Raw genomic sequence first — 24,990 nt, forward strand, 5'->3', positions numbered from 1 at the left:
GTACCATCACAGATCTGGTTGGCTGGTCATCTTTGCAGACATGAGCAGCAGAAGGCACCCATAGGCAAAGCAATTTTACAGGGAACATATGGGCAGAGCGTTACAAGATCCTTGGGGAGAGAGTTCTGTTACCCAGATGGTTGCCAAAATTCCTGATCCCTGCACTTTGCAAATGAGACTGGGAGAGTTAATCAGATTACTTTAATGATGATATGGGAATTTTTGGTTTTCCCGACCTCCCTGGCTCCAGACCTCTGAGGAATGCCTTCAGTAGGGTCCATCTCTTTAGTAGTCATGGAGCCATCAACATGTAAGAGCACAAGATCAACCACTCACTTAAGAATAATTGTGAACAAGCACAGATGTAAACACCATGTCCAAAATGTTAATACTTACAACTATATTTTAATCACTGTGAATCTTCTGAAACATTATGGTCACAGTAATGCAAAGATGGCTCAGCAGTTAAAAGCCCTTGCTGCTCTTGTAGAGGTCCAAGTTTCGGTTCCCAGCATCTACACGGTTGCTCACTACCATCTATAACTCCAGTTTCAGAGGATATAACACTCTCTTCTGACCTCCACAGGCACTAAGCATGCACTTGGTCCACATACATGCATATAGAAAAAAAATACAACTCATATACATTAAATAACTAATTAATTATTTAAATATAAAACTGCAACAAAAAATGTTACGGTCCCAGTTTCTATGACATAATAACAAAATAAATATTCTTAGCTGGGCAGTCGGTGGTGTCATATGCCTTTAATCTCAGCACTCAGTAGGCAGAGGCAGGTGGAGCTCTGAGATCAAGGCCAGCTTGATTCTCAGAGTGAGTTCCAGGACAGCTAGGGCTACATAGAATAACCCTGTCTTGAAAAACCAAAACAGAAAACAAAACAAACAAACAAGCAAACAAAGGTCCAATATGTTTTTACCCATAACACTACAGAATGAAAATCAATTTACAACTATGAAAGAAATTTAAATATAAAAATAAACAATTAAAATGTGCTCAAAGTTTCCTAGTAACTACTCTGTCCCTGTTTTTGTTTATCTATTTGTTTGTTTGTTTGTTTTCTGCTCTAATCACAGGAGTTAGCAGATTAACTCACTAATAGAAGCTAATATTTTTTGGAAGAAATAGATTTTTAGTAAAGAACCACTGAAAGTGGCAGTCTATTAAATTGCAAATATTTTTCCTTTGCATTGACAAAAGTCAGAAGCTGAAATTTACTGCGGTTCCCTGTCCTGTATAGAAGACATTTAACACAGGAACAAAAATCTTGGGCTGTACTCATTGAGTCACATGTTTCTGCACCATGATGTGAGCTCAAGCATTAACTAAAACAGACAGTTCATTTTCAGCATTAGGCCACTTCTGAACTCCTTATGCCATTTGCAGCTTCATGTCTTCAGCTATAAAGCCACACGATCTAACACCTATGTCTAAGCACTGATGCCAGAAGCAAAACACAAGGTTTCTAAAAATTGAGTTAATACAGTTTCTGAAACACAGTAGCGTGAGGTAACTTGCTCATGGAACTTAGTATGAGCCCAGCATTCGTGTACATATGCTTTTTGCAAGAACTTCTGACACTCTGATGAGAAGGGATTTTGTTGCCAATGTACTGTGGATGGAGGGGATGGAGGCCACGAAGAATAGAAAGGTTATTCCGTGTTTTATGCTTTATACATCCAATAGCCAACAAGAAGATTCCGAAGTGGGTGGATTATCTCTATGTTCTGTTCTCTTCTTTAGTTGCTAGTAGCATATGCTCATTAATATTGAGTAGTGAGTGCATTGTCTGTGACAGTCAATCTGTGACATCCTATCCCTACAAGTGTTTTAAAAGATGCTTGAGTTCTTCTATTATCGTAAATATGCAAGAAAGCTGGAAAGAAACAAGGTTATATTCAGTTGGTTTCCATATTGTTCTAATTCAGGTTTGGAAGTGTCAGATCATGTACACAGAAGGAATCAGGTAGTCACAGCAACCTAGAAACTTCCCTGTTTGGAGTAAGATAGTATCCCATCTGACAGGATGTAAAGCTATAGTGATGTCCAGTTCTGGCCCTGCTCTCTAGGCCTGAGGTTCTTGGGAGCATATCTGATGGTAAATTGTAACCCATGACTAAATGCAAGACGTTTGCCTGAGACTAGGGCTAGAAGCCAGCCTAGTAGCTGCTTCAGCAATAGAGAAAGCTGTCTCCTAGAAGGCTAAATGAAATCACTAACTCATTTCCATAAACCAGCAGATGGGAAGAGTGGCATTTCTTATCAGGTCTGGCTGGATTTCAACCAATTACATGGGCTTAAAATGTTTGGTATTTCACTGCCAAATTTCTAAGCTATCCAGCCCGCTAATGTGTGTGTGCTTTTCTTTTTCTTTTTCTTTCCTTCTTCTCTCTTTTTTTTTTAAATAAACACTGTATTTAGGATTCAAAATAATGATAACAACAGCTTTACACTTTATTCCCGGCATTTACAGCTCACAGCTAGTATGTTCTTTCTTCCAATTATTTCTTGTGAATGTTTTTCATAGTCATCACCTCCACTATGGGTTTCTTCTATACATTAGACTGAGTGTGGTTCTTTCAAAGGCCCCTCGCAGTAATCTCTGCACTATTTGTCTATCTTATCATGTTTTCCTTATTGTTTTGGGGTTGTTTTTTAGAAATTATAATACAATTACATCATTTTTTCCTTTCCCTTTTTCTCTCCAAACCCTCCCATATACCCTTCCTTGCGCATCTTCAAATTCATGATCCCCTATTTAATTAATTGTTATTACATGAATATATGTATATGTCTATACACATATTGCTAAATATAATATCTTCCATCTGTATAATGTTACTCCATGTGTGTTTTCAGAGCTGACCATTTGTTATTGGGTAACCAATTGTGTTCTTTTCTCTGCAGCAGACTATTTTTCCCACTCTCAGTATTTCTTAATTGCCTGTGGTTCTTTGTGTAGGTTAGAGAACTTGTAGGTTTTCTCCTGTCCACTTCAGCATGCCTCTTGAATGCAAGGATGTGGGCACAACCCTTAGCACTCAAAACAAAACAACTAAAATCTAATAGATAATAGTTTAGGATATATATTCATGTATTATAATTACAGCTAAATATTACTACCCACTTTTATCCTAGTGCCAAACACAGTGTCTGATATAAAATCAATACTTAGTCATTTACCAAATGACTAAGCTAGTGAATTACAGAGTGAATATTTGAACCACTAGTATTTGAATATCAGCTTTCAGAGCTATAATGGAAATAAGTGAGAATTTCAGATTCCTCGGCAGGGTCTCCACAGGGAATAGCAATCAGTCAACCACCCCCAATCAATATTTACACAGTGTGAGCTCCTTCAGGCTGTGTGGGAACTGTGTCTTTTTCATCTTTCTATCACAGGTTGTTAAGGAGTGCCACATACATGGCAGAATTTCAATAAATGCTTTTAAATGACCACAAAAGAAGGCCAGGCTTTGACCCTACCCCCAAGGAATGCACAGTCTATATTTAATGGCTACTTTCAACATCTTGTGGGTTCCTGCCCACTTGCACTGTGGGTCAAGAGGAATATCAATACAGTATTTACTGAGATTTCTTGACATTTTTAATAGTCCATTGTGACTGCTTTCTCAAACTCCTTTCAAAAAGAAAAGGCAGTGGGTGCACCCATCACCCTATGTCTTGATTCCAACACAGTGATTCAGAAACAAGAATCACCACCATGTTATGAGTTAGTTACTACATAGGAGATAAAACAATTCATCTTTTGTCATTAAGTTGTGACACTTGCCAGCATGTGGCCTGGGTTTCAACGTGCTTGGCTTTGTCTAATTCCCTGGGTCATTAGCTTTGCAATCATTATTATTTTCAGCTGTGCAGAACGGCATTATTTTTTCTCATCCATTTTTCTCCTCCCCTTCTTCATCGCATCTCGGCATTGATGGAGACCATGAGAGCACCATCTGGTTCAACCTGTGCAAGGGAGCCATCAAAATAAAAGCCAGCCAATGAAGGATGCCCACGTTTCATTAGACGCATTCATATGCTACTTCAGTTCCCATGTTATTTCCCATCCTTCTTGATTTTACTGTAGGGAGTTCAAGGACTCCCCAAGGCTCACTGAATAACAACTACCTGTCCCCAATGCCAGTGACATCTGTAGACCCATCACTATTGAGGGTGAAAAAAATGACACCAAGTTATGAATAATTATATTTGCAGAGAATTAACATTTCCTGCATGTCTACACACTGACTTAGGCAATTACAGAAGCAGCTGCCAAATGGGTATTAACATAACTGGAAATGCTTCCCTGTGCATGAGTCAGACCATCCTGGCTGTGTACAACACCCTCAATAAACTGCATTGACTTTCATTTCCAAGAAGCTCTTTCATGTGCAGACAATGCCCCATCTTGGAGTAATTGACTGGAATCCTACTCTGTAGAAATCGCTCTGCAGCCTGTGGGAAGCAAATGAAAGAAGTTTTTTGGCTCTCCTTTTCCTAAGAGCTACCTTTAAGCAAACTATTTGATCTGTGTGAACATCAGCAAAATTGGTAGATTGGTTTCTTTTGGTATTCTTAGCATCTTTATTTAGTGTCACACATAGAAAATGGCATCAGATTTAGTGGTATAGGTCTGGCGCTCAGAGGGTGAGGCAGGAGGATTTTCATGAGTTCCAGGTCAGGCAGACTGAGCTAAAGAATGAAACCCTGTCTTTAAGAAAGACAAAAGTAAAATCAATGATAAGCAAACAGAAAAACAATTAACAAGACATAGAATGATATGAAAATAGAAGCCAAAACATGCAAGTGTTAGTGCACATGCTCCATTGTCGACTATTAGGAGTTGACATTTGTATCTTTTCATTGGTCTTTGAATAGCTGTAATTTCATATTCTTTAAAGTACTCCTCAAAAGGTAGCTCATGAACATCTGCCTTAGAACCAAATAGGGTGTACTTAAAGTGTATATTCTTGAGTGCATTCTCTGTCTAGCATAAAGGAATATAACTAATTCTCGATATTTATATTACTAAGTACAGCTAAGATTTATACTAGTCATGAAAAACAGACTGGTTATTAAATTAAGACCCTCAGAATGGGGCTGGGTAGATGGCACAGAGCATAAACTTCTTGCTGTACATCTGACAACCTGTATTTAGATGCCCTGAACTCTGACATCCACACAAATTTACATCTGCACCCTCACACACATGAGCACATTCAAACACCACAAATATATTGGTATTTATTAGCTAGGTATTCACTATGTTCCAGAAATTTATAATGATACTATCAGGTTGCTCATGTTACATTCAAGCAATGAGACACCAAAACCTACAAACAAAACACGGTGCAGAATTTTTGCGAAATGACAAAGGACATCTTCTTATACCTAGGTGTCCAGAAAAACTATTGCTGATAAAATAATTCTGATTTAATCTCCGCATATGTTTTGATACCCTGCTGGGCAGAGTCTTTCAGAGGCCTTCTGTGAAAGGTTCCTGTCCTGTTCCCTGTTTTCTCCCTCTTCTGGTGTCCATCTCGTCTGCCTTTCTGAATGAAGATTGGGCTTCTTTCCAGGGTCCTCCTTCTTATGTGTACAGGTTTAATAATTAAAAAAAAAAAAACTTAAAATTGCTCAGTTAAGCAATAATGGACCTGGAAGAGATGGTGTAGAATTAAATGCAGAAATAAGATAAGACTAAAATAATAATAATAGTTATGGAGGGAAACAAATGTTTAGGTCTTGCTGCAGATAAAGCCCTGTCCAGAGCATGTTTCTCATTGGCAAGGACTCTACAACGTTAGCCACAGACAGGAAGGCAAACAGTTAAGTATATAGTTTTGCCTGGCTGTATGCATTGCTTGTGGGGGAAAAAGAGTAAATATTTGCTATATGGTAAGCAATTCTTGAGACTGTGAGAATTCATACAAGAATTCTTCTATGATACCATTTTTAAAATGCCAGAAGTAGACACAAGACTGTGCTATTTATTAAATGTCACTTTCCTCTCTCAAAAAGTAAATATAATAATACCTCATATTTCAGGTATCAAAAATAAACTTGGTTTTTATTGCCAAGAGTAAATTCAAACATTTTGCAGAGATATTAAGGGCTTGAATGTACCTTGTCATGTGGGATGAGTATATGGAACAAAAACTGAGAAACAAGAAACAAAAAGTAATAAAGGGCAATGGGCAATGAATATCAATATTAATAACATTGGTCAATATTTAAATATTAATAACAGAAGTCCTTGGACAGTGGTGACACAGTAATGGTAGGCATGCGAATTAGAAACAAGACATACAACACTTCTCCCATGAGGCCCCAACAGAAGGTAGAGTCTCCTCTGAAATCCCTCTGCAGGTATATAGCCAGACACCGGCACAAACCATGTTTTACTTCATAAAGCAAATGACAGGTGCCATCCTTGCCCACTTGATGCTGGAACATAAAACTGTGGTCTCCTGTGCAAGTCTTCTCCCCTCTTCCTTTTATATCACCTCCCATGGGAATGTTCATTTCTATGTACTTTTACAAGCCTATTTTACAGATGCGATGAATCACCGCAGACCTCTCACACCCAAGCTGTATTACAAGATTGCTGGGGGCTTCACAAGCAGTGCACTTTGGAAATGCTGATTTTACTTTGTTTAAGAACAAATGGACAATAAACAAAAAGTTTAACTACCACAACAAGAGCAAGAAAACTATTTGATAATGTATAATTATTTTTGCACATGGATCTGGAGAGATGGTTCTCCACCAAGACCACTTGCAGCCTTAGCATAGGATCTGAGTCCAGCTCCCAGCACCCACATCGAAGCTCACAACTGACCACAACTCCAGTTTCAGAGAATCTGATCCCTCTCCTGGTCTTCTTCAGGCATTTACACGGCATAAACTCACATTTGCAGGAAAAACACTCTCAAGCATAAAATAAAAGCAAGTAAATCTTTAAAAATACAGTTTTTTTCTAGATATGATTAACAAACAGCTGTAATCCCGGTATTTGTGATAGCGGAGGCAGAAGGATCACAATTTCAAGATCAGCCTTAGCTGCATGCTGCATGTTGGATATAAGGCCTGGGATGTGTGAAATCCTACCTCAAAACAAGAAAAAAAAGCAAAAACATATACAAACTAATATGTAAAAACTAAAAAAAAAAACACTTATGTATAAGAATCAATCTATCAAAAAACTATTCTCTTAATTAACTAGAGCCTTTTGCCTTCTATCTATATCTGCCTAGAACATGTAAAACATCATTTGCTTTTTTATGAGGCAGGATTTAAAACAAAATTCAAAGTATTGGTCTATAGTATGGGACCCTGATGGATGTGTGCTAAGTGTTCAACACCCTCATATTTTTTTTTCATAGTCACAGATATTCTTAAATATAATATAGTAGATAAGATTATTCTACCTCAAAACATATTGTTTTGGTAAATTTAGAGATGCTTGGACAGAAACAGACACAGGAACAGCCCTTTAAAACTGTCTTTGTGAAGAAAGGCCTATCGGCATAGAAAATCCACACAGAGAAATAAGGAGTGGAGGAAAGAGATGACCACAGGACAGCACAGACTCCGGGGAAATGGCTTCAGCAACTCATAACTCATTTTCATTCTTCACACTCTAAAAATGCTGCCTCTAACTTCCAGGAGCTCCAGGTCCCTATTTCTTACTGCACAGGGACTTCTATCGGTTTCCCCTTCTTTGAGTTCACATGTGCATAATATGAAATCTGTGTCTCCACTCCTGTCTGCTGACTTAGCACACTTAACCTTCGGAGGGTAGAAGAGAATGGATTTCATTCTCACATGTGTAATACAGTCGCTTCCTCCTGCACTGCACAAAATCAAATGCTGCATGACTGGATTGAAGGCAATTCTATGTGTGTTGGGCACTGGTTTAGGAATAGACATAACCCATGAACGGCCACTGGGAATTTAAAAGAATACCTGTGAAAATCTTCTCAACCCTAAAAATTAAGGACCTGTTTTTCTTTAAGACATAGGCTTTGGGTAACAGGAACATGAGAACTTCAGCCATAATTTTGCCTTATAGAGGGGGCAGCTAACAGGTACCAAGACTTCTCTTTATCTTTTGGAAAATGGGAGAAATCCTTCCATCCATGGCATAGCCATCAGCTCTACCATCTCTGAAGGCTCTCCGTTCCTCCATGTTTAGTTATATAAAATAATACATTTTCTTCATTTTAAATTTTCTTTTAAGTTATTATGAGAATCACAAAAAAATTAATTAGAAAAACTTTAATGGTAGTAATATTCTGGAAAATATATTTTGGTAAGTGAAAAATCAACCACAAAACCAAAACAACCAAAGCAGTGTCGACTTTGAATTCTAGTATAAATTCTTTTTTTCTAACGTTTCAGACTCTTGTGCTTTATCAGAAGACACAGAAAACACAGTTGTTTCTTTTTTTTTCCAGATCTTGCATGACCATAGAATATCATTTATAACATAGAATGCAAATACAGGTGTTCCCCGTGACAGCTGAACTACAGATACAACAGTCACTTAAAAACTTCTTTGGTGCAAAAGCACTGAATCTTCACTTGAACCCACAAAGCCACTAAAGGTACAACATGCCTCTATTTTGTACTTTGTGTTTTTCTTTTAATCACCCACTTACCTCTGTACACCATCAAGGAAATTACTCAAAGAACATCTACATAAAAACAAGGAAAACATAGTTTATTCATTCTTTCTCAAGACTAAAGGCACAAGGATAATAGCCTTTTTCTCAAACACACAGTTACCTTAGATTTTAAAGAACCACACCTTTAACCACAGCACTTGGGAGGCAGAAATAGACAGATCTCTGTGAGGTCAAGGCCAGCTTGCTATACAAAGTGAGTTATAAAATAGCCGGGGCTACACAGAGAAACCCTGTTGTAGGATATTTGATCTAATTGTGAACCCTGAGATTGTGAAATGTAAAACCCTGTTTCTTGTTTGGTTTGGTTGAGCCCTAAAACAGGTGATTACGGTGTGGCTTAGCCTTACTACACAGCTTTAATCCAAGAGCTTTCTGTACAGGACTTAATAAAGTTAATAAAGAGGCAGAGCAAGAAACCAGCTGACATGGATTAACGTGTAGGAGGGACTTTGAGTTGAGGTGTATTTAAGACAGCCTGTAGAAATAGAAGGAGGTTTTTTTTTTTTTGAGCTTTAGCTCTTTAGCTCTCTGGCTTTTCGAGCTAACAAGCCTTTGACCTCAAGTTTTTGGCCTTTTCCTGCTGGACTGTCAGCTGAGACAGTAAGCTTTTTGGGCTTTTTCCTCTGAGATGTGAGCTGAGTAGGAAGGTCAGCTGGGTGTTTTCTCTGCTTGTCTGAGCTAGCAGGTTTTTACCCCAGCACCTGGCTCCTAAGTCTTTATTGGTAAAATGTATTCATATATATATTTTTTAAACAACAAAACCCTGTCATGACAAACTTTCAAAAGGGATAAAATAGAGGGGAAAAAAAGAATCATTCCATGAAGGGAAGATGGTCATCCTTCAGTCACGGACAATTACCTGTGTCAGTGAGTTTATGCACTGAAGCTGAAGTAACCATCTCATAAGAACTACTGAGGCCCTTAAGTAACAGCAATCTCTTTTCAAAACACATTGCAGAAGCAGAACAGAACAATAATCAGTACACTACAATTTGACCAGGACCGCTCAGTTGTTTAGCTATGCCTATTTCTGTATCCTTAATCTAATTCTTCTAAATCTAAAGCCTTTTTCAGCACCTAAAACATGACCTTGTGGGTAACTGAACCCATATACATGCTCCTCTTCCCAATGTGTGCACTGATTACACCCACACATTCTCTACTTTCTACTATCAATTAAAGTCTTTTTTTTTTAATTGTCTTATTGAGGCAGAAGGCCAAGCCTAGTACACTGGGACTCCTAATTACATGGGGTCTTCGTATAGAAATCTCTACCAATATCTTGGTGAGCCTTAGATGATCTTCCTACTCTGTTAAAGCATCTTATTATATCCTGTCTTATAAATTTTTAGTAGTTTACAAGGGCTGAGATTCATATGTTTTTGTTAAGGAGGTATTAGCTACATTACAATTAGTTCATATAGTGCTAAAAGAACCTATCAAATGCTGAGGGCAATGGCACAGGCATGTGCTTTGATAAGAAATGCACTGATTAAAGGAATGCATATGAGGAGAGAGAGAGAGAGAGAGAGAGAGAGAGAGATTTAGTATATGCAGCAAATCATTAAGAAGAGAGTACAGAGAATTATTTAGCATAGTACAAGTTGAAATTAAAAAGGTAAATTTTGAAGAGGAATGAAGAAAATGATTCCTGACAGTAAAAATAATTGGATTGTAAAGTCATGTCCTGAGAGAGACAGGACACTTTGTCTTGCATTATGTGCAAAGATGAGAATACAGCAGCTAAATTCTACAAAAGGCCATGAGGGAATTTAACTTCTCTCCTGGCATATTGATTTCATGTGGCTCAGCGATCAGGTTATTTCTGCCTTTTGGAACCAAGTAGTAAAAAAGTGAAAAAAAAATCCTACCAAAGTGATGAAGAAATGCACGCATTCTGTGTAATTATTGTGAATAAGAATGTGTTCAAAAGCATAGAATCATTAACAGTGATTCGGGGACTGAGGGAACTAGGGGCTAGCAAGAATCACAGTCACTCAGGCTTCCTCAGCTTTCAGCTTCTGCAAGTACAGAATAAGATCTCATATAAGATCACATAACTAAATTTGTGTGTGTTGGGGGGAGTGGTCATGAAAAATTTGACAAAAATAAAAAGGTTTCTTAGTGTGCAGTGACCAACAATTCAAAATCACATGTGCAGTAAGTTCAGGATATTTCTTGACAAAGTTCCCGTTATGCATTATACAACTTTAGTGCATTTTTGGCTCTGAGATCAACAGGTACACTTTGCACAGCACATGTCACGCCTGACACTAGGTAAGCCCTGACGGAAACACCAGTGCTCCAATCCAAGAGGACTGTATGGGATAAAGACAATGTTTTCAGCTCTTATCGAAACATAGTAGCAAGTTATGGAATGCAAAGAGTTTCAATGTTCCCCTGCCAACATGTCTAAACACAGTAGTGTATCTCCGGATTGCATAATGTTAAAATGTGGGATTTTAAAATTGTTTGAGGGCCAGGAGAAGGGCTCAGTGAGTAAAGTACTTGATGCTCAAACATAAAGACTAAGTTTGGATCCCCAGCACCCATGGAAAACTGGGTCTCTTATGCCAGGTCATGTATGTCACCGCCATGATTGGTGTGCAGGGATCAGAGACGGAAAACCCAGAGGGCATGCTAGCACTTTGCCAAGAGAGCACGCTTTATCCTCTTGAGAGATACTGTCTCCAGGAAAAAAAGGGGGTGGTGAGGTGGGAGAATGGGGGAAGAGGTGGAAAATAAGAAAAGACACTTGATGTTCACTTCTGGCTTATTCGCATGCACAGATGTTTACAGCAGCGCCAACTTCCCCCAATTGAACGAGTTGCAACTTGAGTTTCATTAAGACAGATTAAGATGGAATTTCCAACCGTTTCTAAAATGGCCCTAACAATACATCATCCATTTTGTTTCATTGTTATGAAAAGAATAAAATGATCAACTCTGTAAAATGGAAAAAAAAAATTCTCTGTGTATGGTAGTGCCAAGTATTCAGCCAAGACTGCGTTGTTTATATAAATATAAACAAGCACTTCATCTCATTAGTATACAAATCTGTTCCATCCTCCCCAAATGGTAAAACAGCAAGTAATTGTTTTAAAATAAAAGTCTTTGCCATTTATTCTCATTTGCAAACCTATTTCATAGGCTCACATCTTCTGATCCTATAAAAATTCTGGAGGGTAAAAGGTTGCTAAGTAGAAAAAGTCCAACAAACCCTGCCTTAAATAATAACTATCCTTTAACAGTGAGCTCTGTTGAATGTGTACACTCTTTCTTAATAAGTCACACCCATTCCTGCAAATCAGGTTCTATAATATTACCACAAAGAGGAGAAAACTAGACTGGGAGAAACTGAAACATCCAGCAGAGATCTCACAGCTGCTAACTATATGACTCATGGACTCAAAGCCGCAAGCAGTTGGCCTGGCTTAGAGACTTAATTTCTTGCTTTCTGCCTTAATACCTTTCTGAGGAGGAAAAGATCCTAAGGCTCACAGGGGTGGCATTTCTGGACCTGGGCTTCCCCGTCAGTTAAAACCAGTTTATCACTATCCTCAGTTTCCTGCTCCAGTTTATCACTATCCTCAGGCAGGCGCTCTACAAGCATATCCTGGTACTTAGGGGCAAGGCAAGCAGTACCTCCCTCTCTAGTTGTCTGAAAATTGGTAAGTGTGTGTGAGTGTATGTGTGTTTAATGTAGCCTCCTTACAACTAATATATTTTTAGAATGCTTAACCCCCCCCCCCCCCAAATGGCTGAAATCTTCCACAATTCAGGCTCTAAGCTTAAAGATTTTGTATAACATCATCTCTAGTTAAACTTGGTCACGTGTGCTGCCTTACTCTCTACATTTCCTCCACCAATCCCTTCAACCCCCATGATTGACCACTTGTTATTATTTTCTGTCTTCAAACCAATTTCTTCTTTGCCTCTAGCATACACTGTGCTTTCTCCTGAGTTGAGTATTCCTGCCCAAGGCTTTGTTGGCAAACACAGTGTTTTATGTCAAAACTGGCCTGACTCAGGCTTCCTTCCGGTAATGAATTAAAGGTCAGCCCTTATGCTAGCTTTGTGGGGAGGTGCCCACTGTTCTCACTTACAAATGGCAAAAAGCCACTGGCTACATTCTGAGTACAAGTGACCTGGTTTACAACTTTGACTTCAAGCCACCCACAGCTATAAGCCAAGGGGGTCCAAGACAGGCACTGAGCCGAACATTTAAGAAACAATGGGCATTCAAGATGAAAGTATCTCTCAGAGTTAAAAGAGACCCTTCCTTGAGTTTCTTCTTTCCAGTTTTTGGTTTTTTCCTTCCCTTTAAAAGTCCTCATTCAATGATAGGGTTGTCTTTTTCAATTGCAAATGAAACACTGGCTTTCTAAATACAGTTGGCTCTTGGCAGGATTTGCAAGTGGACCTTTAAAAGCTGGATTCAAAGTAGCAGAGGGTTTCAAATTTTGGAGACATCAACAAAATGATTCCCTGTTGGTAGAAAGAGGTAGGTAATACCTGTGATGAAGTAGGGCACACAGCCCCCTTCCGATGGTCAAAAGCAAAATTTATTTAATTTTAAAATGCAAACAATAACAGTGCTCACAAAGGCAGCAAACTTGTTTATGTCAGGGAAGGCTGGAAAACCTCTGCATTTTCATTGGCACCTAACCTGATACTTTCTGGGAGAAAACTACAATGGACTTCCCATTTTCATCTCTGAGCAACAATGCCAGTTATTATGAGAGCTAAGTGACATCCCTTCCAGATGAAAACCCATTTACAAACATGTGCTTACACATACAAGCGCACAGCCAGAGTTCACTGATAGGTGGTCGAAGCAACCCTACCACACTGGCCGGGTTCTAAAAGGGTGCTTTAGAGAAGGACTGTCTTCTGTGTCCTGAACTAGAATTCATTGCACAAGAACAATGCTCTCTTCAAAGATGCTGGCACATGGACAAAGAGCAGGAGCCATCCAAAAGCCCTTGATAATAAACCCACCGAGACTTTTGCAGTGACCAGAAGCACAGATCTGCAGCATGAATGAACTGTTTGGACCTCAGAACAAAAGCACTGCTTCGCCTGATAATAAACTCTTGAAAGTGGAGTCTTTCAGGGTCTCTGCAGTCCAATTTTTTTTCTTGGTCTTTCAAAAAAAAACAGACAATACCCACTATTTTTATTTATTTATTTATTTTTATTATTTTTATTAATTACAGTTTATTCACTTTGTATCCCCCCTGTACATCCCTCCCACCTTCCCTCCCAACCCCACCCTCCCTCTTCCCCACCCATCTCCCTCTCCCAGTCCACTGAAAAGGGAGGTCCTCCTCCCCTTCCCTCTGACCCTAGTCTATCAGGTCTCATCAGGGGTGGCTACATTGTCTTCTTCTGTGGCCTTGTAAGGCTGCTCCCCCCTCAGGGGGAGGTGATCAAAGAGCAGGCCAATCTGTTCATGTCAGAGACAGCCCCTGTCCCCAGTACTATGGAGGCCACCTGGACACTGAACTGACATAGGCAATACCCACTATTAATATTTTGTCCCTTTTAAGTTATCAAAGATAACAGGATGAGAAAAGTGACCAACATACTGCAAATGCATAAGCGACTATTTTATTTTATTATTATTTTTTATTATTAAAATAATAATAATTATTATTATTTTAATAGAAGAGCAGATGCTAAGGCCTCCTGGAAATGTGGAAAAGCCCAGGTCACATACCACAACCCATACAGCTTTATTCAGGAAAACCGGGTCCCTCTAATGCTGCAACACATTTTGTTCTCTAGACACAGTTCCTGAATGATTAATGTGGAAGGTGTGTGCAGGTTTTTGCAGATGCGTTTCTGAGTAGGATTTAGTATGGACAGCGAACCTGGGCTGCTTTGCTATTTCTCTTTGGCAGCCCCAACGTAAAGTCCACAGTTGAAATTTGGTGACAGGTATGTAATCTAGAAGAAGGCTGCATACATATCAATCACCTGGTTGCTCTCAAGGTTGCTGTGGTTGGACACAGTCCCTCTGTGTTGAAATATTTTCTCTGAAGTCTTCTTCTCTCAGGCTGATAGCTGATTTACTAGGTGTTCTGGCCATTTGTGAGATGGCGATGTCTAGATTTAATGTAGTGAGAACACTAACATTTCATGAATATTAAAAAGGCACCTCGCGGTATATCATTCAAATGGACCAAGGCTTTGTCGGGGATTTTTTTCTGCATGGTTTTTGTTTTGTTTACTGACTTGTTTGCAGATTTTCTGAAGACATGTTGCCTTCTAATATTTTTTTCATTTACTTTATAATATTATATAATATTTATATCTATTATATGTAACATACTATTTATATATATTTACATAAATATGTATATTTATTTCTATATTAGCTGGAGTTGGTGGCTTACTCCTGCCATCCCAGCACTTGATAGGCTAAAGCAGGAGGATAGCAAGTTTGAGACTAGCTTAAGCTATATATCCAGACCCTACATTAGGGAAAAAATGTTGTAGGAGATGTGCCCTTGCTCTCAGATAACTTAGCATTTGATTGAAGAGACCTCAGTACAACACAAGAAGATGGGAATCCCGAATTTAGATTGTGATCATAACTAAGACATGACTGGTCCAATGAGGGCCTGAATTGGGAGAAAAGAGATCTATTTAAAGGCTGTGGGTAAGAGGGGTTCCCTAAGGATGTGAAATCTTAAACTCTCCCCAGGAAAGAATGTGGAGTCACACAAAGAAATAAGGAGACCGGCAAGCCAAACAGAGTAAAGACTTGTGAAAAGCCCCTGATAGGAAAAAGCTTGGTACAGTGAAAAGCAGAGGGAAGACAAATGAGGGAGGAGATGGGATTCAGGGAAGGTCACAAAACCCAGACAGGCTCTAAATGGCTATCAGGCACAAGCTGGAACTCAAGAATGGGCCCTCTGGTGACTGTCACTCTTGGACTTTCCACAGGCACATAGGAATCAACATTTCAGGATAAAGTCCTAGGGGAATGATGCTCAGAATATATCTGTCCAAGCTATTGATAATCAAGTTATGTGAACTGGGGGCACTATTGAGTGGAATAGCTGATGTGAAGGTTGATGAATGTTTTTGATCATAGTTGATTTTTACTAAAAAAAACATAAAGTAAAATAATATTCATTTACGAGCAGCCTAAAGATCATTTTCAAAGGACAGTAATTGAAGCCAAGTAAGGCTGAATGACATTCCAAAGGACTGAATCTACTAGGTCCCTGTGTAGTACACAGGACATGCTGAAGTGGCTACAGCAGAGCAGATAGAGATCAGTACAGCAGAGCCGTTGTGGGGACAGTGTTCTTGGTATTTGAAGAATCATGCACAAAATTGCACAGGGAAATCTTTATTTCACATTTCATGAGAAAGTTAGAGGAGAAAATTCTGAATTTTCATCAGTAAAAGAAAGTTGATGGAGTTTGGAAGATTTATTTGTTTAATTAGGCTTTTGGAAACCAAATCCCAAATTCTAGAGTTTGGCCTTCACTATGAAGGTTTGCATGTTCATAAACTTGTAGCGATCCTTCTGCCTCAGCTTTCCAAGTGCTAGGTTTACAAGAATGTATCACCTTTCCTGGCTACAATGTGATATGTATGAAGATATTTGGTTGATATTTAAAATGCATATGATTAACATGGAAAAAAAGAATGGTCTAACATTCTTAAATAATAAATTAAAATAATAAATAATAAATAAAATAAATAATAAATAAAACTTTGATATCTGTTGTTATATGTTCATTGGAAACAAGATGAGACATACATAAACAGTTATAGAATATGACATTTCACTATGAGATCTACTGGTTCTTTAAAAAAAAATCTTTTTGAATCAGTACTCAGTGCATCTGCTTCCCCTATGTCCTGGTGATCAAAAACCAGGCGGCGAGTAGAGTTCATGTCAGAGTCAGCCCCCATTCCCTTTACTAGAGGACCCATCTGAGGAATAGGGGAGGGGGTATAAGGGAAATAGGAAAGGAGGGTGGGACTGGAAGAAAAGGGGTTATGACTAGGGATATAAAATGAGTAAATAAAAATTTTAATTAAAAAATAAAAATGAAAAAAATCTAGTGTGTGTGTGTGTGTGTGTGTGTGTGTGTGTGTGTGTGTGTGTGCACTGTGTGACTGCAGGTGCCTCTAGAGCCCACAAGAGGGTGTCAAATTCCCTGAAGCTGGAATTATAAGCACTTTCTACCTAGGACTTGAACCAGCATCTTCTGCAAGAGAAGTAAACGCCCTTAACGGCTGAGCCATTTCTCTAGCCCCAACTATACCAACTTTAAAAATTATTATGTACCAGGCACTGTGTTAAGCTTATATTTGTGATCTCACTAAGCCTTGTACAAATGCCAAGAAGCGAAAACTGTAAATATGAGTGAACTGAAACTTTATATTGTTTCTTTTAACTCTGCTTTCGCCTATGTGCCTATGTGCCTATGTGTGCCTCCCTCCCTCTCTCTCTCTCTCTCTCTCTCTCTCTGTGTGTGTGTGTGTGTGACTACTCGCTGGTGGTCTTGGGGGCTCATGCTTTGGAGCACACAGGAAGATAAAAGGAAGATTTTCAGGAGTCAGATCTCTCCTGTCATAAAATCCAGGATGAGACATAGGCTACCAGGCTTGACCCACAGGCCATCTCACCAGTCCAGCCTCTGAGACTTAATTAACTCACTTGAGGTCAAAAGGCTAGAAAATGGCTGGGTTAGAAGATTAATCACAGACCACTATCTAAATCAATTTTTTCCTTTTCAAAAATTTCCCACTTTTTCCATGTGCAAATTACTCACGCTGGAATTTTAAAAATGAATCAGATGTGGATTTCACTGAAGAGATATAACTGCACACATTGCGCTACACTGGCCAACGACGCGATCCCCTCCCTTCCCCACGCACTTCTGGAAAATGTCATTACTGCTGGCTTTCTGGTCTGTTCTCAATTCATTAAGTGTTCATTTAGCATTTACTATGCTGGAGGTATTATCGATCCTCTTCACTCTCAGAATCACAGGAAATACCAGCTCTCCTCCATAGCACTCACCCCTGGATGATGGGAAATGACTAGCCTTGCCCACACGCATGTCTTGTTCTTTAAATCTGAGTTGCCACAGAATTCTCTCAATTCAAGCAGGCTGTTCCCTAAACTACCCTCAGCACGTCCTTTTAATTTATGTGAAAAACTGGCCTTGTGGTTTCAGTGCACTGTTGTCTCGCAGAATTCTTGTCCCTGCCAAGGAAGTAAGAAGCAGTTTGAGATTCCCAAAGCTGCCAGGGTGAATTGAGTCAGTGACAGTATATGCCTCTGCTTCCGGCTCTTAGCAACCCATTACTCTCCACTATTGAATTGTGGGATCTGTGGTTTATACAGGCTTCACTTTTATCTTGTTTTCTGCTCGTGGCTTTACCCATGTCTTTACAAGAATTTTCCAAGACCATTTTCCTTTACTGAAATGCTTCTAAAAATGCTACAATCATTTCTACCTTGATTTACAATTGTGGTGGTAGTTATTTCTTCAAGTTGCTAACTTAAAAAAAATGTAAATGAAACTCTTGCTTTATCTACCTTACTTATTTGTAAACACAAACATTTATTAACCAAAAACTAAAAACTAATTTGATTTTATTTTCAAAAATTTACTTTGTTTTTCTGATTAGGTTTTTGAGCCAGGTTCTCACAGTAGTAACCCAGGCAGGCCTAGAACTATGTAATTTATACTGGTCTCAAACTCATAAGAGTCCTCCTACCCTTGCTGCACAAATGCTGAAATTACAGGCATGAGTCACCACCCATGGATTAGAGAATTTCTAAAGAAAATTTCCAAGAATTTCAACATCATGAGACAATGAAAAAGTCAATACCATAATGGAAGCAAGTCACTGAATAATTCGTGTATGCCTGTCACTGCAGGATGTTTTGAGAGAAGATGCTGGAGTTGAACTCCACTTATCTATATCCTTAGGGTTTGTGCTTTAAAAGAAAGTTATTACTTTATTTATCATCCAAAATTATGAGCTAGTATTATCACTACTCAGTATGACACCAATGAGATCACAGCTTGGAGAGCATAGATTTATCTAGGGACCCACACCCATAAAAGACAGACCCAGATCATACACATGGTGTGTAACTTTCATGATCATAATATACTATATGATTTAATTGTATCTGGCAAGTAAGAGGGTATTTCTGTCCATTCACATAAGAAAAAAAAATCTTAGCTTGCAAAGTCAGAAAAGTTCAGGGACACTCACGCCAGTCAGTGTAGTTTCTGCTAATAGAAAGCTGAGCATTGATCAAAGGCTATAAAAAGCACAGTGGAAGAGAAAAAAAAAAGGAGATCTAGTTTATTGACTATTGGTCCCTAAATGCAAACTGATACAATCAAGTCAATCTCCTGATTTTAATAAACCTTCTCTCTTCACATACATAAGCAATGAATTTAAAGCAGCTGTTTCAGTTGGCTCACAATTGTAATTGTTGAACTTAGAAGGCTGGGTCAGAACCCTGTGAGGCAAGCCTGGGCTACATAATGAGGTCAAGGCAAGCCTGGCCTATTTAGTGAGTCCCTGTCTATAAAGTAATAAATAAACAAGTTGAATTAACTTTCTTATGTTCATATAAGAGTAATGGGTAATGAGCAATATTTACCATTGTATGTGGTTACGTGAAAAATATGTTTTATTTTGACAAATGTCAAGTAGAACACATTTGAAATTAAATAACGCTTGAAATTTTACAGGTGAGAGTGTGCTTTAATGACCTCTTTAAATGGATGAGCAAGTACATAGTAAATTCAAGGCCAGCCTGGGCTAGAAAATGAGTCCCTGTCTTAAAAAAAAAATTAGCTGTCTTATAATTGTATAAGAATAATGAGAAATATGTAGCATTCACCATCGTGTGTATTTACATGAAAAAATATGTTTTATTTTGACAAATGTCAAGCCGAACCATTTTAAATTAAATAACACTTGAAATTGTACAGGTGAGAGAGTGCTTTAATGAACTCCTCGTACGAAACAGAGAACAAAGGAGTAGAGTTGCTAAACAGCTATCCAATTTTAAAGGACCAAGAAGTTCTGGTAGGCACTGCAGTCTTTTGACCAGAGGTGGGAACACCATTCTGAAGACCTTGAAAAGTATGAAGGGACATGGATGTCCCTCAGTGACACACTTGCAAAGCAAGTATGTGACAGTAGTTTTGAAAAGAAAAGGAGAGGCTCAAATGATACCTGTCAAAAGGAAGAGAACAGGATGTAAAAAGCAGAGGAGCATAACAACAAAGCATAATGGCATATGTGTGACAGAAATGTCACAAAGAAACCTTTGTCTGAATGAGAACCAGAAAACTAATGAAAAGAAAGGGGATGATAACAATATTAGAAGACAGACAATATTCTAACAATATTAGAACCAGTAACTCTGATTAAGCCATTACACAACACATAACAAAGAATCATGTTACCTCCTAAGTATATAATGTTTGAGGTTCTTCTTTTTGTTTTAATTTACTGGGATAGGTCTTCATGTAGCCAAGACTAACTTCAGACGTGCTGTCTGCCAAAATCAGATCCTCTTGCCTATCTCCCAAGCACTAGGATTGCAGCAATTTCCTCAGCTACCATTCAGGCTTTTCGATACTGGTGGAAATGAATTTAAATACAAAATTTTAGGCTGATGATGTAGCTCTAGGCTTGCCTAGCATGTAGTAATCCCCAGATTCCATTACCAACAGCAAATTCATTCATTAATTCATTGATTAAGTGGTCTCCCAGAAGAATTTATTAGTCTGAATAACAATGACGAATATCAAATCACACCCAACCATCAATTGAGGGCTGTGAATTATTTAGGGCTCATGCCCTTCTTTGTCAATACAATAATTCAATAAGACATTTTTTTCCCCAATTCAGGTCTGAAGAAATAGAGCTACGTAGAAATAATCAGCTAACCCCCACACATGTTTAACTGACTCTCAGTTATAAGTCAAATAAGTTTCTCTGCTTTTTCAACTATATACTATTGCTAACTGTGGTAAGTGGCTGCTATATGAAAGGCAATTTAATCATTTCTATACCAAGATATTATGTGGCAAGGTGGGCTCATGCAAAAAAAAATAGTGAAGAGTTTACTTCGATACATATTTTTGCCTATTTTAATTAGTTGGTGTGTTTTACTAGAGTTGTTTTTAACTAGCCATGGTGGCACAGTTGTTTGTACACTTGGTATAAAATTTCCATCAATGTTGGTGCACCAGAAATTCAATCATACATGAGTCTGCAAATTTAATAAGCAGTAACTCATGGGCCTTTAAAAGAACAAAAATCACAGTTTTAAATGAGCAGTAACTGTTTCCATGGTTTGAAAAACTATACTCTTAAAATAAATGTACACGTACATCACAGGAAAGAGTAATACACCGGGGACCACTTCAGTCTTTCCTCTCTTTTGGAGTTATCGAAGTCTGTCTAGAGTGTGACCTTTGGAATTTTTATTTTGGTCCCCAGCAGTCACTAGTTGTACAGTCACTAGTTGTTTAAACAGACAAGTTAATTAAACTTCCTAAAATTCAGGTTAAAATAAAAAAATATAATGATAACAATATAAATAATATTAATGCCTTATCATGTGCTTTATTGACATCAAATGTAACTATGTTTTTGAAAAGCGGTTTTTAAATGTAAATGGGAATGAGTATTCTCAGTGACCATAATAAAATTCACATAATCCAGTCCTCTCAATTTTTATTCATGGGGACCATGGTCACTGAATGACGGTTGTGAGGACGCAGACATTTCTAAACACAAGAGTGTGCTGAGTCTACCCGTCCATGCTGACAGCTAGAAGACATTGCTCCAGAGCAACAGTTTCGGGGATGCCCCATAGGGCATCTTTACAGGGTGATGTTCACATGCTCCTCAAGGAGTCTGGTCCTGAGTCATGTCTGAAAAGTCAGAATTAATGGAGTTATGTGCTCGATCGATTGTTCAGTACCTGCAGCTCAACTGGCTTTGCCTTTCTTCTTTCAACTATTTACCCATAGGACTCACTGTTCCACTGTTTAAATGTTTCTCTTAATTATTATTGTGGTAACCATTTTTTTTTTTTTGTTTTATGGGATAAAGCATCTACTTAGTGTTTACTTCATTCAAAATTCATACACTTTATAGGACCCTGAGTTTTGGAGGGCAGCATTACTATTAGTAAAAATATCAGACTCATGACAGGACATTGTCTTGAATTATTCCCTCTTACCTGACATTGTCAATTTATGTTCTTTGGCTTTAGAAGATATCACACAGCTTTATATTACATTGCTATATATCTTTCTGACATACCCCAAAACAACTTTTATAGCCTTCACCAGTATTTCTTCTCCAACTTATGAATGTTAGCATCTCCCAAGGGCTCCTCAGTTCTTTCCCACGGCTTAGCTAGTTATTGAGTAGCTTGTAAATCCAATATAGGGTTTTAGACTCAGACAGACTCATGCCAAAATTTCAGATTATAGTATTGATTATGTGTTTATTTTGAAAAGAACAAAGTCTCTTTGTACTTATTTCCCTATCAGACAGGATAATATTTATTTCACAAGGTTTATTTAAGGAATGAGCATACGTAAAGAGTAGGATATGTCTTCACAGATTACCATATATCATTGCTGTTTCTATTTTTCTAAGTTACTGGCGCTTGATACAGGTACCAAAGCCAAACCCGTGTCCTCTGCAAAAGTAGCAAGTGATCTTTTTTTTTTTTTTTTTTTTCTTTTTTTTTTTTTTCTTTTTAGTTACATTTTGTTAACTCTGTGTCCCAGCTGTATCCCGCTCCCTCATTCCCTCCCCAACCCCACACTCCCTCCCTGGTCTCCTCCCTGCCCCTTTCCAAGTCCCCTGATAGGGGAGGACCTCCTCCCCTTTCATCTGTCCCTGTTTTATCAGGTATCTTCAGGGCTGGCTGCAAAGTTCTCCTCTGTGGCCTAACAGACTGCTCCTCCCCTGGGGGGAGGTGTCAAACAGCCTGCCCTTGAGATCCTGTTAGAAATAGTCCGTGTCCCCCTTACTTTGGAAAACTACTTGGTTACTGAGCTACCACAGGCCACATCCGAGCAAAAGTTCTAGGTTATATCCATAGATGGTCCTTGGTTGAGTTTCAGTCTCAGAAAAGACCCTGTGCCCAGATATATTTGGTCCTTGTAGAGCTCCTATCCTTTCCATATCATACTAACTTCCCTTCTTTCATATGATTCCCTGTTGATTGATGAACTATCTCTCCAGGCCACAGCCCAAGCCCTTTTAAGACAAATGCTCTTTGTGCGTGACAATCTCTCTCATTAAACCTGAAGCTTACCATTGCTTCATCTACACTGACCAAGTAACAAGTTCCCAGGATCCTCCTATTTTTGCTGTTTACTCGGTATTTTGGTTACAGCCCTATCAGACAGACCTGTTTTTCTGCCTTAGCCTCCAAACTAGCTGGAATTACAAAAATGTGCCACTATGTTCAATTTCCATTGACATTTTATAGGAATTTTAAATCCTTTGCATACTGTGGATCATACCAGCCTTGATAATTATCATATCTCAGCTGTCTATACAATGTTCATAAATAGAAAATGTCACAACGTTGTAACCAGAGTGCAAACTAGCACACATGTGGTACAGGTTTTAAATTGTATCTTGTTCAAATAACCCTACATAGCGAGCCAGGCTGAGCGCAAACTTCGGCATATCTGTAAACTTACATCTCGTAGAGAAGAAAAGAAATTCACTCCAAATTCCAATTAACATTACAACATTCTCTTTCTCCTCCTTTTCCTAATCTGCCATCTTTTCATAGCTACAGTTTCGCTTTCAACTCCCCACACACTTGTCTGGAAAGACTTTTGTGATTGTCATTGTTAAAAATCATGAGGCTGTGAACCGATATTCTCTGCAAGAAGTTTATTAGGAGGGAGTGGGGAGCAGAACATGGGGAGAGAGACAGAAAAGGGAAGGGGAGCAGATTGAGAGAGAGAGAGGAGAGTAAGAGAAGAGAGTGTAAGAGAGAAACCACACTTCAGGGTCATCCCTTTAAGGGACAAGGTAACCATGCCTTCCAGGTGTGGCCACCTGGCTGGTGACACATGATGACATCATAAGTTGCTGGGTAACCCAGGAGCAGGTTGTTCCAAAACACTAACACTCATTTTTTTTTTTTTTTTTTTACCACCTGATATTTTTACCATTTCCCTTATTCTCGTTACTCATGCATTTTAAAGGCTGTATTTTAACTTTACTTCTGTGTATGTTTGTGCCACTAAGGAGCATGGGCAGGGCTCATTAAGGCAGGAGAATATGGAGTCAGAATGAAGGAAGGCTCTATCTTCAACTTCTCTTTTGAGAAAACATAGATTTTAGTTCCAGTTTCTTGAGTCTTGGAGCAAAGAATTGGACAAAGAAATGGAGCCTATTTGTTAAGGCAGGGAAAGGTTCCCAAAAGAGCAGAAATTGGCTAGAAAAGCTAGGAAAGATCTGAGGCTTGAAAGCCCTGGACACTAAGACTTGTATAGCTCATTTGAATATCACCTGCCTTCTTCCACATTTGTTCACAGTGCTATTTTCTTGTACATGTTCTGTCTCTTATCTGTAGCCCCAGTGGGAAGGAAGTTACACTTTTCCTGCCAACTAGCTCTTTTTATACATTCATCTAGATGCCTCTCTCTCCGTGTTCTCCCCTCCTGCCACATTTACTAATTCATTTATTACCTTCAGAGCTTTCATTGTGTCTCCACATAGAATTAAGCACATTGCAGATGCATGGTAAGTTAAAAGAACACCTGCAATGCATATGATTGAGTGCTCCTCAAACCTGTGGAGCCCAGAAAAGTGAAATCTTCTTAGAAAGCTGAAGGGGATGACTCCATATACCACCTTCTGAGGCAATCTCTCTGAAAATGTGGGATATAATCCTGTTTAATTTAATTGCTTTATAATTTTACCAAACTTTTATCTGGAATGACTGCTGATATCAAATCATATTATGACAGTTATGATATCCAAAAGAAAATTGGTCAGGTTTTGGCTAGAGTTTAATCACAGAGTGAAAAGACTTCAGGACTAAATTCCAATGTTAGCTCAACAGGTACTGGATGGTGTGCTTTGAAAATCTTTTAATCTGTCTTACTTTCTATCTGTACCAAGGTTCATCTTGTATGAATGTTAAATGCAAACACAAAATATCAATGCAGAGCCTGAGGTAGAACAGCCCTCACCCAAACA

This window comes from Psammomys obesus, unplaced genomic scaffold, assembly GCF_907164565.1.
Source record: "Psammomys obesus unplaced genomic scaffold, mPsaObe1.curated_primary_1811, whole genome shotgun sequence".
Classification (NCBI taxonomy): Eukaryota; Metazoa; Chordata; class Mammalia; order Rodentia; family Muridae; genus Psammomys; species Psammomys obesus.